Source organism: Strix uralensis, chromosome Z (genome assembly GCF_047716275.1).
Source record: "Strix uralensis isolate ZFMK-TIS-50842 chromosome Z, bStrUra1, whole genome shotgun sequence".
Taxonomy (NCBI): Eukaryota; Metazoa; Chordata; class Aves; order Strigiformes; family Strigidae; genus Strix; species Strix uralensis.
Window position 1 is genome coordinate 97,354,876 of NC_134012.1, and position 14,329 is coordinate 97,369,204.

Genomic DNA, 14,329 nt, shown 5'->3' on the forward strand with positions numbered 1-14,329 from the left:
GGGGTTTTTGCTCTTTCTTTTTTCTTTTTTTTCTTTTTTTCTTTTTTTTTAAAAAAAAAAAACTCCTCGCCGGGAAAAGCAAAACCGAAAACGCTTTCTCCCTCCCCCCCCCACCCTCGACCCCCTTCAAAAGGCCCCCAAACAACCAACAACAACAAACAGAAAGAAAAAAAAGCCCCCCTCAAAAAAAAAAACCAAGAAGGAAAAGAAAAGAAAAAGCGAGAGAACCAGAGAGACAGAGACAAGCTCCATCGATTTCAAATCCAGGATTTTATCCAGTGCATTGATTTTTTTTCTTCATTTTTTTCCTCTCCCCTTTTTTTTTTTTTTTCTCCTTCCCCCCTTCCTCCTTTCTTTTACCCCCCCCCCCCCCCCTCCTTCTTCTCCTCCTTCCCACCCCCCTTTTCCTTTTCATTTTATTTTGGATCCTGCTAAAATTAGCCGGGACTGCTCTGGGTGTTGCGTGTTAATTTGATTTACTCCGGGATTCCGGCTTCCAAGACGCCATTTTCCCCCCTTTCTCGCTCTATCTCGCTCTATTTATCTATCATTTATCTGTCGAGCTATCTATCCGTCTGTCTGTCCGTCCATCTCCCTCTCCCCGGGTGCCTTCCCTCCTCCCCCCGCCCTCCTCCCTCTCCGCTCTGCGTGCGCTGCGCGGCCGTGCGCTCCCCTAATCTGACAGATGAACACCGCCATGGGTTTGCCGCAACACAAGCAAAAGCACCTTTGGGGGCTGTGGCGAGGGATTGAAACCGGGATCTAAAAGAGAAGAGACAAGAAGGGGGGAATCCGAGGGAGGAGGAGGAGGAGGAAGAAAGAAGAAGAAGAGGAAGCTGCTAAGAAGCCCCCACTGCCGTTTTGGGGATATGGGTTAGTAAACGGGGGGAGGGGGGGGGGGGGAGCAAGCAACAAAAAACCTGAGCCATCGAGGAAAGGTCTGTCTTGATGATCCGGATTGCAGGAGGGTCTTACCCCTCTCTCTTCCCCCCCCCCCCCCCCTTTTTTTTTCCCCTCTGCATGCAAAAGTTAATGTCGTCTCCTTTTTTTTTCGTGTTGTGACTTTGCAATGGCGCGGAAAGGGCTTTATTTATTGGGGGGGGGAATATTTCTCCGCTGTGCAATGCCTGCGAGTCCTCCTCTCCCCCTCCGACCCCTTCCCTCCCCATGCTTTGTGGCTGGTAGGGGGGGGGTGTGTGTGTGTTATGGGGGGGGGGGTGTGGGGTGTGTGTAAAACCGTGTTGCTGGAAAGGGGTTGAAATTTTTTTTAGGAGTTTGCTTAAATGTGTTTACCCCCCCCCCCCCGATGATCTTCCCCCCCCCCCCCCCCCCCCCACTTTTGGTAGCCTATATGTGTTTCCCCAACGGTGCCGGGGGTAGGTGGCAGCTATGTGTGTGCGCGTGGAAAGGAGGGGAGGGGGGACACCCCCCCCGCTTCGTAAATTGCAGGTTAAGTGGAGCTAGAGAGCAACGTTGTAACCTTATGGGGATTTTGTGTGTGTGTGTGTGTGTGTGTGTGTGTGTGTGAGTGTGAGTGTGTGTGCGTGTGCCCGGGGGTCCGCGGCGGTGCTGGGCATGGGGAGGGTCGCGAAGGGGGGTCACACCGCTGCCCCGGGGCGACCGCCGCGGCCCCGCGCTTGTTTTGACATTGAAAAGGACACGCAGCCCCGAAAAGCGGCAATTTGCAAGAGGAAAGAAGGGGGGGTGGGGGTTTGGGGGAATGAAGCAGCGGGGGGAGTAATTAGCAATGCGGGACCCCCCCCCCCCGCCCCCCCCCCTCCCCCCGTTCTCCTTGCTCGGTGGCGAAGTGAGGAGCGTTAATAATGGTTATTAATTAGCCAGTGATTGGGGACCCCGGTTGCCCCTCTGCACCCCCCCTCCCCACCCCCCCGGGTGAAAGTGGAGTTCAGCTTTGGGCGTTTTGAATATCGCCGATATTATGGGGGGGGGGGGGGGGGGGGGTGTGTGTGATGGTTTTGGGGTGTGTGTGGGGTGGTGGTGTAAAACGCAGCCTGGAGCCGCGGGCGGCTATTGTCAACTCCAGCCCTGGCGCAAGGCTCCCTGCCCACCTCCGTGCACGCTCACTCACACTCACACTCACACCCCTTCCTCGCCGGGTTTCCCCGCGAAAATCAGGTTTCCCCGCGAAATCAGGTCCCGTGTCGTGTCCCCGTACACCCCCCCCCCGCGCGGCGAGGAGGGGGCTCCCTCCCTCCCTTGTTTCCCGGTGTGTGAGTGTGAGCGTGAGTGTGAGTGTGAGTGTGCATCACACCGGGCACCGGCGGTCCCCGGCGCTGCCTGCCCCTGCCTGCGCGTATTTATGTGTCTAAAAAGGCAGTTGAGAGAAGGATTTCCGATTCGTTTCCGCTTCAAATAAACGACACTGATAATCTCGGGCCTGACGCCTGATGATGCTAAAAGGCCACTTCACCGCCGGGAGCCGGACCCTGGGAGCGGCCGCCTGTTGGGGGGGGGGCGGACACCCCTGACACCCCACACGCCCCCCCCGCGGCGGGCAGGTCCCCCATCCCGCGGTTTGCAAGGGGACACGCGTGGGGATTCCCCGCGGGGGAGGAGGATATGGATATGGGAGGGGGGGGGTGCATGGTATGGCGGGGGGGGGGGGGGGGGGGGGGGGGCACTGGCCCACCCATCCCGGCGTCGTGGGGGTGTCGGTGCCCCCCGCCCCCGGGCTGGGGCTGAGGGCCGGGAGGGCGGCGAGCGGAGCTGGGCACTGGGAGGAGTCCGCCACAAGCGAATGCGGCCGGCGGGGAGGGATGGAGGGCGGGGGGATTGGGGGGAGCCGGGCAGGGCTTCTCCCCCCGCAAACCGAGGTGTTTCATTAGCCGCCGGGCCAAGCCGGGCCGGGTCGGAGGGGGAGGAGGGTAGGGGGGGGACGACGAGGGGACCCGCCGTGCTGCCTTTATTTGTCCGTCTGTCAAACCGCAAAGGATGTGCGAGGCGAGCAAAGCGCTGAGCCTGCTAGTCCTCTGCTGTCAGGGAAAGTAATTTGATCCTTTTCGTATTGACAGGAGGATTTCAGGGGTAAAGGACTGCTGGCAAATCCAATCCCGCGTTGAACATTATGGACCCAAATGGGAACAATTATTGATCCGACAGCCCCTGCAGCCAGGACTAACTTGGTGCAGGCTACAGTAATGATATAATCAGCCGTCTCACGTTAGGCAGTGATAGCACGAACCTGAGGAAACAAGTGTCTAGGACCTTTTATCGGGAGAAAGAATGCCTATCGGGGAAAACGTGCAAGTGGCTGCTTCATGCACACCTTCCTGCGTTTCCCTGGCCTTGGCTGAGCTCACTCCCTTCGGTCAGAAGCTCCTTCCACTCAAAGGAGAAACTTTTTTCATCTCCATTTGGTTTTTAGCTGAAAGGAGAAAAACCCCTCCAAACAATGAAGTTGTACTTTAATCTCTGCTCTTAGCTCAGAAAGGTTATGTAAAAACAGGGAAAAAAAAAAAAAAAAAAAAAAAAAAAAAAAAAGCAGCAACACTCAGTGAATGGAGACTTCCATCTCTTATTGGCTTTGGGTTGGTTTTGGTTTTTTTTTTTTTTTTAAACTTCTCAGACTCAAAGTTTTAATTGAAACCAGAAATCTATTGAGAAGTAACTGAGCCAAGAAAACCTCTGTTTTCTCTGCAACTAGGGATGGGGAATAAATAATTTTTTGCTGATGTTATTTCAAGTTGTTTGAGCTCTTTGGTTCCTGCCAAAAAGCCCAGCATAGATTATTAACACATTATCATTTTAGGAGGATGCACTCTCTGAAATGTAATAAAATGGTGTGTTAGGTTTGTGCAGAGCCATAAACTATGCTAGTTGTTGGCAAACAAAAGAAACAGTGGCCATGATTTATTATTAATAATAATCATAACTGAGCTATTTAGCTTGACTTGATATTTACTGGGTTTCTCTACTGAGGTTGCTCAGTATCATTTCCAATAATGTACTTTGATTAAGTTGGGAACTGTTCTTTTTTAATAACTGCTATTGCCATGTGCTTAATTAACTCAAGGCGTTGAATGCTTGAAAAGGTCCGACCATCATTTTTTGTCTTCAGATGCTGCTTAATCTTCTCGTCTGGTCTGTTTTGACCCATCCTTTGAGCTCCTTTTCCCCATCTCTTTGGTGTAAGTGCCAGCTTACCAACAGGACTCTTGTTTTCCATTACAAGATTTGTCTAATCCCAGTTTCAGTGACTTTTTTTGCCCTCTCAGTAGGGCTCAACTGCTTACACATAATCTTTCCCTTCTGTTTTCTTTCCCCTTTGGACAACACCCTCCAGGACTGAAAAACTCTTGCCTTGTGCTCCGAGACTTGCAATTACACAGCAATTTTGACTCTTGACCCAACTAGTAGCAAGAAAGGCTATTGTCTAATGAACCACGTAAAAACTGTTCTGGGATCCAACAGATTGCTGTGATGGAAATGAAAGCTGTCCCAGTGAATTGATGACTGATTTGTTTAACCACATGCCTAGGCGGTTTTTCTTGCTCCCCGTTAACTACCCACCTCTGGGGTATCTGTGATCTGTGGGTCTGCAATGATGTTGAAAGGCAGCATTAATAACTGCCAAAATGTGCTCCATGATGCATGGCCCACAGTAGGGCCAACTGAATAGGGTTTAAGCCATGTTCATAAAATTCAGCAGGTTGTTTTTGCCTACCATAACATGTAGGCACAACGGGGTTTTGAGTGTGTAAGTGCCACATTTAAGCATGCATTTGATGATAAGGACAGCAAATCTATGCATAAAAAAATAAAAAGTGGTCAAATGAAATCCACGGCAAAATCTAGCCTCATTGCTGGGAAGTCCAGGCACTCTTTGGGCAGCAGCAATCCAAGGTTTAGAGCTAGTCCAAAGCCTAGCAAGAAAGGGGAGAGTCTGTGGGAGAACTTTAGCAGAGAAGGTTCCCAGTGTTTTGCTGCAGGGTTTGTGGTTTCTACTGGGACTGGTTTTGCTGCTATTATAGGTTCTGTTCTCGTTACTTTCTCTCTTTCCAACTTGATAAAAAATAAGAGTTTCCTTTCCCGTTATTACTGTTGAGGAACTAAAATGACTCATGTTTTTAGGAAATCGTCATCTTGATTAAAGATGGGCTTTAAAACCCCTCCACTCCAGGTTTTAGCCTGGGGGGAATGTTGGACCTCAAAACGATTTCCAAACTGTTGAGGTTGGGACTGTTTTGCCTTCTGATATCGGCATGAAATCAGGATGCAAGAATGCATTGTTAGCACAGTTGCATCTGAGGTGCGCTCAAACCCTTAGAGACAGTTTATTTCTCCTTCTCCCAACGTGAGGGCTTCACTTGATGTGGCTTCAAAAGTTCACTGCATCTTTGGACCTGTTTAGAGACCTGCTGGATGCTGAAAACCAGTGCAACTCCCCAACAGGCACCTGGATTCTGCATTCATGTTTAACTGGTTGTGTAGAGAGAAAAGAGAGGGGGATAAATACATGGGGAGGGGAAAAGAAAAAAAAAAGGCAAAATCGTTTCCTAAATTGAGTAAAAGCAGGCAGAGAATAATGCATCTTGTCTTTCAGAGCTGAGGAAATGTGTGAAGGAAGGAGGGTGTGGTAAATTCTGTTTATCAGCTCTTGAGAGGGAGCAGAGTTAGAGGCTATTTTGCCCTTTTGGAGTGGGATTTACTTTGCAGCACAGATCGTCCAAACACAATGATGAGCTTTTACTGTAAGTGGTGGAACAGCTGGGTATGATAAGCAATCTTCTGGCATTATTTAATTTAGGCTTTTGTTGTCTTTTATGAAACTGAAAATTTCGAGGAGATCTCAGGTTAGTTACCTCTCTCTCCAAAAGGCCAAATTGAAACTCTGGGCCTCAAACACCCTGAGGATTGGGAAGATTTGTTCCAGGCTTGATTACGATCTTTATGGCTCTAGTTTACTTCCAAGTCTAGCTGGGGAGCTTGGCAAGGTCTCAGGCCTCTGTACCTCTATGATATTTGCCCGGCTGCTTGTCCACTGAACCTGTGTGCCATTGCCAGTGTGTGATGATGACCCTGTTGACTTTGGATATCAAGGGGAAAGTGATGAGGCTGAAGCACAGGTGACAAAACAGGAAGGTGGCCAGAGAAGTACTCTGCGAATACGGTCACTGGTATGGCTCACAGATCCCAGGGTCAGGTTTACTCTTGCTTATCAGTGGGACAGTGGTGGGGCTCATGTACGTGTCCATCCAGCACAGGGCCCTTGCAGGGAAAAAAGGAGCTGTGCAGATGATAAGGATGAGCTTGAGTTGTCTTCCCTATGTAGGGCTGGTGAGTCTGAATCACTGTTTTGAAAGCAAGCTCAATGTGTGGAAAAAACATGCAGGAGGAGACCGATTTCCATGCAAACACGAGGTCTGAAGGTGGTGGCAAGGCTCTGACCTGCCCTGGTGAATACCAGAGCACAGCATGGCCCAAGGCTCGGCTCTGCAGTGCATGATATATTGGGATGTAAATGTCTGGCAGAGTGGGGTGCTGGGGTTGTGGATAAATGCCATTGTGGGGTGACTTATTTAGCTTCTTACTGCCTCTGAAGGAGTGAATTCCTGTTCCTGTGAGGGTTGCTGTGCAGTCCTGGGCTGTTAAGGGCTCTATGAATGTGTCAGTGATGAGAGCAAAGTTTCCTCTAGTACGTAGTAGTACAGTATCTCCTGTAATAGTGCTTGGGAAAGCTGTTCAGAAGAATGTGTGGTAGGCAAGCATGGGGTAACCCAGGGCTCACTTAAATACCTCAAAATTAGAGATGGGTTAAAGATCGGAAGCCTGAGGTTTTATGTTACTTTGAAATTTTTGTTAGCCTTAACCTTTAAAACTGAGAGATATATATGTATACAATGAATCATTCTGTTTCTGTCGTGGTATTTCAGCAGATGGAGAAGTTGGTTTTAAGATGGAAGGAAGAAAATGATGATACTCAAACCAGAGGTCAAGCTGCAAGGCATTACAACCATGTCTTTCCTCAATATGAATCCACATATCCTGAATATCCTACTGATGAGATTTCTAAGACTTGGACACTGACCTAACTTCCCCATGTGTTTCCAGACCCAGCGTATTCTAGAACAACACTGTGATCCATTCCTACCTCTCCCTGAGTCTTGCTAAATTTTTGGCTTTGGAGAATGCAATGAGGTTTCCACTGAAACTCCTCTGAAATCCTATTAGTTTGCTGGACAAGGAAATCCTTCCTGTAGTTTTTTCTTTCTTTTTTTTTTTTTTTTTTTTTCCCCCCTCTCTAAAGCCTTCCTATGGAGCTCTATAGTGGGGATTCAATAGAATTCTGCACAGGGGAATAATTCTCTGCTGAATTCTTCAGTTCTTTTTCAGAAGGGATCAAAGATGTGAAGCTTAACTGGGGGGAGTTTAGTAGGTGTTCAGACAGGATTGTATACATGTAAAGTGTTATAGCAGGCATCTGGGCAAAGTGTTATTGTACATGGCCATTGTTCCTAAGCTTGCAAAACAGTTTAGAATATTAACCCATATATTCACATCCTTGTAACTTCCATAAACCTTCACCTAATGGGCTGAAAAATGTCATGCTTTCTCTTTGCTTGATGACAATTTTCTTCCTGAAAGGTTGAGTAAATTCTCTCCAGCTGTCAGTTCCATTTTTTTCCCCTCCAATTTATTCAGAATAAGTGAGAGTGGGGGAAGAAGAGGAAACACTTTTCCATTTTAAATTATTCTAACCACATGCTTTTAACCAGGGCAGCAGTCTAACATGCTGGACTTTGAGCTGATAAATAGATATAAACATAGGGCTTGTTGAAGGCCTCTGTCTTTTGGTGTGTGAGTGGAACAGAAAAATTGAGTTCATGTTTTGTGATGCCATGACACATTAAGTGTCATTGTAGGCATCCTAAAGTCGATGGAGATCTTTTTAGTCTGTTGGCTTAAAGAGAGAAGCACTGTCCCTACGAATCCTACTGGATAAGTGTCATAAATGGCATTTGCTATAGGTGTTGGTTACATTAGATCCCAGTTCTGTGTCATAGGAGGTAGTCACAGAAACACAGGTCCTGCTCCTCCATCCTGTTATCGGAGTTGAAGGCACATCTGCTCTTAAAACATGCTGCCTTTTAACTGTGGCTTTCAGGCCAGGACATTTTCTTCAGGTTTAGTTCAGTGAACAGACCTCCCAGGGTCCTTAAGGAAAACCTCTGAAAAAAATATTGTGAGCAACCATTAAAATAACAATAAGCTGCAGCGTGGCCCTAGGTAGGAACTGGGACCCTATTCAAACCTACATCCATCTCTAACTGGGCAGCAGTGGTGTGGATGCCTCAGTTCAGGGGTCTCTTGACCCATCAGAGCCTACAGACCAAACCTTACTTGGTTGGGACCTAAGTGAAGGACTCAGATTAGGAGATGGAGACCCATATGTCATCAGTGAAGAGAGAGGGCACCCATGGCTGACTTGATCTTGGATTCCCCCGAATTCTGACCCCATCCCAACCTTTAACATCCTCCTGAACTCAGTGGCATTACAAGAGAATAACAACATAAAGTCCTGGTCCTGCTTGAATAGGGATTTGAGTCATGAATCCGGTGCTCACTATCCTATTTGCTGCCTCGGAGGGATGCCTCACAAAGAGCACAATGAAGTGGTTCAGCTGGAGAGGCCTTTCGGGCGTGCAGGTACTCAGCAGACTCTTATCTCCTGTCTGACTCAACTTCTCCCAGCACTTCTGTAACCGCTTCCTCTTCAACCTCATTAGAGGCAAAGCTACTCCTTTGCCCACAGGAGCTGTCGGTTATCTTGCTTTTATTCTTGGCCTCAGGTCTTTCCACTAGCACGCTCCCGACTAGTTTATGCCTCTTGACGTCGCTGTCCCGGCACTGTGGGCTGCTCTTTGCCCTGTGCACATCCAGCCACGTCCACTTGTGTCCTGCACTGCTTTTGCCTCCTGTTTTTTCTTCTGCAATCCATGAGGCTTTAAGGGTATTTCTTGTTTTGCTGACCCTGTCTCCTCCCTCAAAGCCTAAAGACTGATATATTCTGCAAGGCAAAGCAGTCTCAATGCCTTTCTCTAAATACCCCAAATTCTTATTCTTCTTCTTGAATGTCCCATATATGTCCTCTTTTCCCATAGTCTCCCCTTGATGCTGGGGATGCTTGGTACATTATACAGCACCAAGAAAGACACCACTGCTTGCTCAGCATGGAAACACACAGTGCAAGCCTGCATGGACAAAATCCAACCATTTTATTCCTAGTCTCATCTGAAGCATGCAGAATTGAGTAATATGGGATGTGTTGTTTGTACAGCCTCTAGACTGGGCACAGGATAGACCCTGGACCAAAGCCTTTTTGGTCCTCCTTGTGCCATCACTTACAGCTCTGAAGAATGGATGCTGAGCCAAGACCTGGTGCATTCCCTGTCAGATGTGTTGTTTTATTTTATTTATTTCTTTGTTTTTTCCTGAAAGGAGGGAAAGCTAGTATATTCGGCACTTGTGCAAGTGAAAATAAAATAATGAAGGAAGGGGAAAAAAGAAAAGGAGGAAGGAGGAGTCCTGTGGCAGCAGCAGTAAATAAAAACAAACCTCTCGTTAATGATTTATATAGAGAAATCATTTTCTGCACGTTTCAGGGTGCAGAGGGAAATGTTTGATCATAGGGAGGAGAGATTATTGCCCTACCACAACGGTGTTAGAAGGAGGCTACTGTGTCTGATGGCTGCTCTCCAAGAGCAGAGTCAATCTAGGAAAGTTTGGTAACACAGATGATGGAATTGTACAGGGTTTTGCTTTCTGTGGCTGGTCTCTGTGCCAATAACCTTTCCCTAAACACCCATAAAACTTTCCATTTGTAGCCTGGAGTGGCTGCCACTACCTTCAGGATGGTGCGCTTGGCAAGAGCTGGCTAGAATGGAGTAAGCATTTGAAGTCCCTTTCTGTTGCATGTTGACAGTTTTCCCCAAGGAGTTTTATGGCTGTTGTTAATGGAATAAGTTTTATCCTTGTAGTGGCACACACTACTGCACCCAGCAGAGTGATCAGGGTATTCTCTTGAATCATCTCAGGAGTCACCTTTGATTACACATTATGCTGAGAATGATGATGCTTGGTCTGGGAGCTCAGCAGCCTGGAGTTGACCTGTCATAGTCAAATCTTCTGGCTTGGCTTTTTGTGTTGTAATGAGCTGGAGCACAGTTGGCATCTCATGCTGCTTTCTAATGTCCCAGAGGCCTAATCTTCACAAGGGTGATGGGAAAAAATGACACACCAGCTCTTGATTTCATTGTGATCAAACGCTATTCCTTGATGTAAATCCAGTGAAACAGGCCCAGCTTTAGAGCAGTCCTGCAGCAGCGTTTGTCTTGGAGGGCACAAGTGGGAGGAGGTTGGTCCTTTAAAGACCAGAAGTCAGCATGAGGAGGTGTTTACTCCCTTCCCCAACACAGCTTTAGGTTGTGAGTAGAATTATAAAACCTTGGCACAGTTCTCAGGCAGGAGCTTGTAAAAGTCCTTGAGCAACATGATGGACATCTCTCCTCCTACTGCAGATGGGTGCTTCGCTATGCTGGCTGTTGCTGCAGCTATACCTTGGGCAGTACTGGTTTTATGGGCCTTGTGATTTATGGCCGTGTCAGTTGTTTAATCATTCAGTTGGCCCTCCCTTCAGCGCTGTATGATAGTTAGTTACTTACATAAAAAGGTGACTATCTGATCTAATTATGGAGTCTCAAACCTAATTATGGAGTCAAATATGATTCCATAATTTACTCTTAATGTCTCTATGTTGAGAAGACAGATACACACATGTGTAATGTGCACACTTACATGCCTCCGTAATTATGGATATGCTTGGGCTCTCATTTATTTCTGTCTCTTTATCTTGGGGGGATGCTTGCAGCCTCATCTGGCTGTGAGAGATCTTCGGGTTTTCTTGTCTTTTCCCTTCCAGCGTGGCTTTTCCTGGCTCCCTTTGCCAGACTTGGGCACACCGAGGCAGAGCCATCAGTCAGTGTTACTCAGTCGCGCTGGTGGAGGTTCAGAGGGCTGGTAGCACTTGGACTCAGGGCAATCTGATGAAAACAGGTGAAGATTATATTTCTGCTGTTGTTCTGGTAATTGCCATTAATCCTTGCTCCTTGTTTTCATGTGGGTAGACCACACCTGGGAGAGTTTGCGTCCTTTCCCTTCAGAGAAAGTCCTCACATAACTCATGCAAAATCAGAGGCAGAGGTGGAAAGACTGGAACAAAAGCAGTGTTGGAGATGGGGGGACCACGTGGAGAGGAACTACCTTTCTTCTTCTAATTCACCCTATTAATGAATCACATGCCTTAGTTAGTTATTTTTAAAGATAATCTGTGGGTTACAGGCATTCACATATGGTCATTCCACTCAAAATTATTCTTATCAGTTGAGGATCTCATACTGTATCTGTTGTATACCCATATCCACTTTATACGTGTATCTTATAGATGGGAATTCTAACAGTGTGTTTAAAATTGTCATGCAGTAGTCACCAATTTGCCCAGAACTGGAGATAGAGGTTAAATAATACATCACAGAAGCACACAGAATGGCTGGGGTTGGAAGGGCCTCTGGAGACCCTCCAGCACACCACAGTGCTCAGCACAGGGTCACCTAGGGCAGGATGCTCAGGGTTGTGCCCGGTTGGGATTTGGACATCACCAGTCCATCTCTGGTTCTTTATTAAGAGATGATGTTCACTTGTTTTGCTTGAAGGGGAAATCCTTCTGCCTTGTTTCTGTCCTGATTGACGCAAGGCGGGTGAAAGGGAGAGGGTGTTTCCTATGGCATCTATAATGTGGACGGAAAATAGCTGTCACAGTCATTTTTCCAGCTCCCTGCCAAAGCTGGGTGGTTCTTTCAGAGTATCATGGCCACAGGAAGTAACTAAGGCTGTGGTCCAAAGAAGCCATAAATCCAGGGCTCTGAGCAGCAGATTAAATACCCTACTGGTGCATGATACTGATTCAGTATAAACTCATTCTCCTGGTTCAAATTTGTTCCAAAAATTTTTCAGTGACTTAATTTTATCCCAGCAGACTTTGTATTGCGTCATACTGTGTCACTTGTCTGCACCATGCTGGCTTTATGGCTCACAAGTTTTATCCATACTCTGGGACTGCTTTTAAGGTGGCATGGAGAAAGGCTTCACCCTCATCTTGTGTGCTCTGGTCCACTCAGTAGAGGTCTGATCAGATCCCTGCTCCTGATCTGCATCAAACTTGTGCTGCTGGTGAGCTGGCAGTGCATGGACAGTGCCTACAACCGCTCTTGAAATTCCTATCTTTTTGGCAAAGCAATAATGAAGAAAGAGGTTGCGGCTTTTTTTTGGCTTCTTTTTTTTTTTTTTTTATTCCTAATGTAGGTTAACTGAGTTCAGTGCAGCTTGCTGCATGCCAGGCTGTTGGGTTTTTATGTCCCATGATGGATTCTGAAGTTTCACTGACACTTCTCATAAAAGCAGGTTTCTGACCAAAATTTTCCCTCGGGTGTAATGTGGGTTGTCCATTGGCCTCTGCCCCAGAGGCAGCTGCATTTCAGCAGTGGCATATATAATCAAGGAAGCAACTCGTGAGTCTTTGGAGTGAAAGGTGATATCTCATCATTAAATATTGCTGTATAGTCTCCAGTGCTTTGTGGTGAATGGTTTTAAAAGGATGGAGTGTAAAGAGGCTTCCAGGATTTCTGATATTTGTCAGAGATTAGGGATTTAACTGTATGTCACATGAGAGAACGTGAGATCCAAAAGCAACATGATAGATGTGGCATTCAAGAAGATGTGGGATCCACTTCACTATGACGCTCTCAGACTCGTGCCTCAGTTTCCCTTCACCTGAACCTGTTCAATAGAATTATTTCTGTTTTTTATCTTAAGGCATTTTGGACTCTATAGATAAAATGAAAGCAGTCACAGTAGCTACAGTCATGTCTGGGATTAGCATGCTATGGGATTCAGGCAGCATCTCTTAATGTTGCTTCAATCTCTCTGCTGGTGCTCCCAGTGCTTGAGCAAATCAGAGCAGCAGCACAAACTTCTGGGCAGCTGAACCTGGCTTGCTTGAATTGTCTAATCAGTGTTTGCTTGTTACTAATGTGGTTGCTCCTGTGCATGAGACAAAAGCCATGCCAAGTGTTATACCCACTGTCACTTCATAGAGAATCTGGAATAGGTGGATGTCTTCCCCCTGCTGTGGGCTCTCACCTCTATTTTTGTCCTCAGCAAATTTTCATTTTAATCACTTTATAGCCCTGGCATCTGAATACTTGCAAGCATGAGTAGTTGCCCGAGGCAGGAGAAGGGAGGGTATTCAGAACCCTTAATGGGAGGCATCTAGTATGACCCAAAGGGAGGTCTTGTACTTCAGGCCTTTGCCTCCAGAAGTGTGTTTGAGGTGCCCAGAGGAGCTGATAAGAAACACGTGAGCAGCCGTAGCAAGGCTGAGCACGCAGGCATTTGATTATTTCTCAGTACTTACCAGAGGAAACGTGAATCTCTCCTTAATTAAGAGCTAATGCCAACTTCTGTGAAATTTGTTGTCATTCACCTGTGAATTATCCTCCCTAAATTTAACCTGACTGCAGGAAGCCTGCTAGCGGTAACACTTTCCTCTGGGAGCTTAATTCGGATGGTAAAATGCCTCTGCATTCGGATGGTAAAATGCCTTGCTTATTGAATGGGACTTGATGCTGGTGAGTCTCGGAGGCCTGGAAGGTCAGTTTGGGTGAGCACTTAAAAGTCTAGACAGACCCCATCTCTTGGGCGTTTAAAACAGATCTAGACGTCTCCTGGAAAATACACTTCCTCCCTAGGTTTCCAGATCTGCACATTGCCAGCTAAGGCAGAAGAGCTGCTGGAGGAAAGGTGTTCACCGCTGTCCCTTCAGCGGTTCTGCTGGCAGGCAGTCTGCAGAGGGGAGGTGGGGAGGTTTCCGAAAGAGTTTACCCATTTAGAAGCCTGAAGTGAGGTTTCCTAATTAGTCAAAGCGCAGGTAGCCTGCCCAAACAAGAAAGACCAGTATAATGTCCCTGCACCCAAGTCATTTAACTATTAACCCTGGAGGAGAGTAAGGAGATACCTAAAACAATGACCCAGTTAATTCTGCACAACCTTTAAGTGCAGGGTTATTTGTTGCAGGTCTGGTGATAATCATCATCTTGAGGATCTCAGCAGAACAGGAGGCCGATATTTTTAAGTGGGATTTTAAGGTGGATGTGGCATGAACTCACCTGACACTAGTGTAATGCAATGACTTTATTCCTCTATTGTTTGTTTCTACTGACCTGGAGGCACACAGCCAAGCAGGGATGTGTGTTTG

The 14,329-nt window shown here is 47.0% G+C and overlaps 1 protein-coding gene across 2 annotated transcripts in view; it reads left to right on the top strand.

Moving 5' to 3' along the window:
* Positions 1 to 437: 437 nt before the first annotated feature.
* The window catches only part of SETBP1 (SET binding protein 1), a 262,052-nt gene continuing 248,160 nt past the window's right edge, over positions 438 to 14,329 (top strand). For both annotated transcript variants that reach the window (XM_074855566.1, XM_074855567.1), the window contains exon 1: positions 438 to 873. The gene's annotated coding sequence lies outside the window, so the exon portion shown is untranslated. The remainder of the gene's footprint in view (positions 874 to 14,329) is intronic.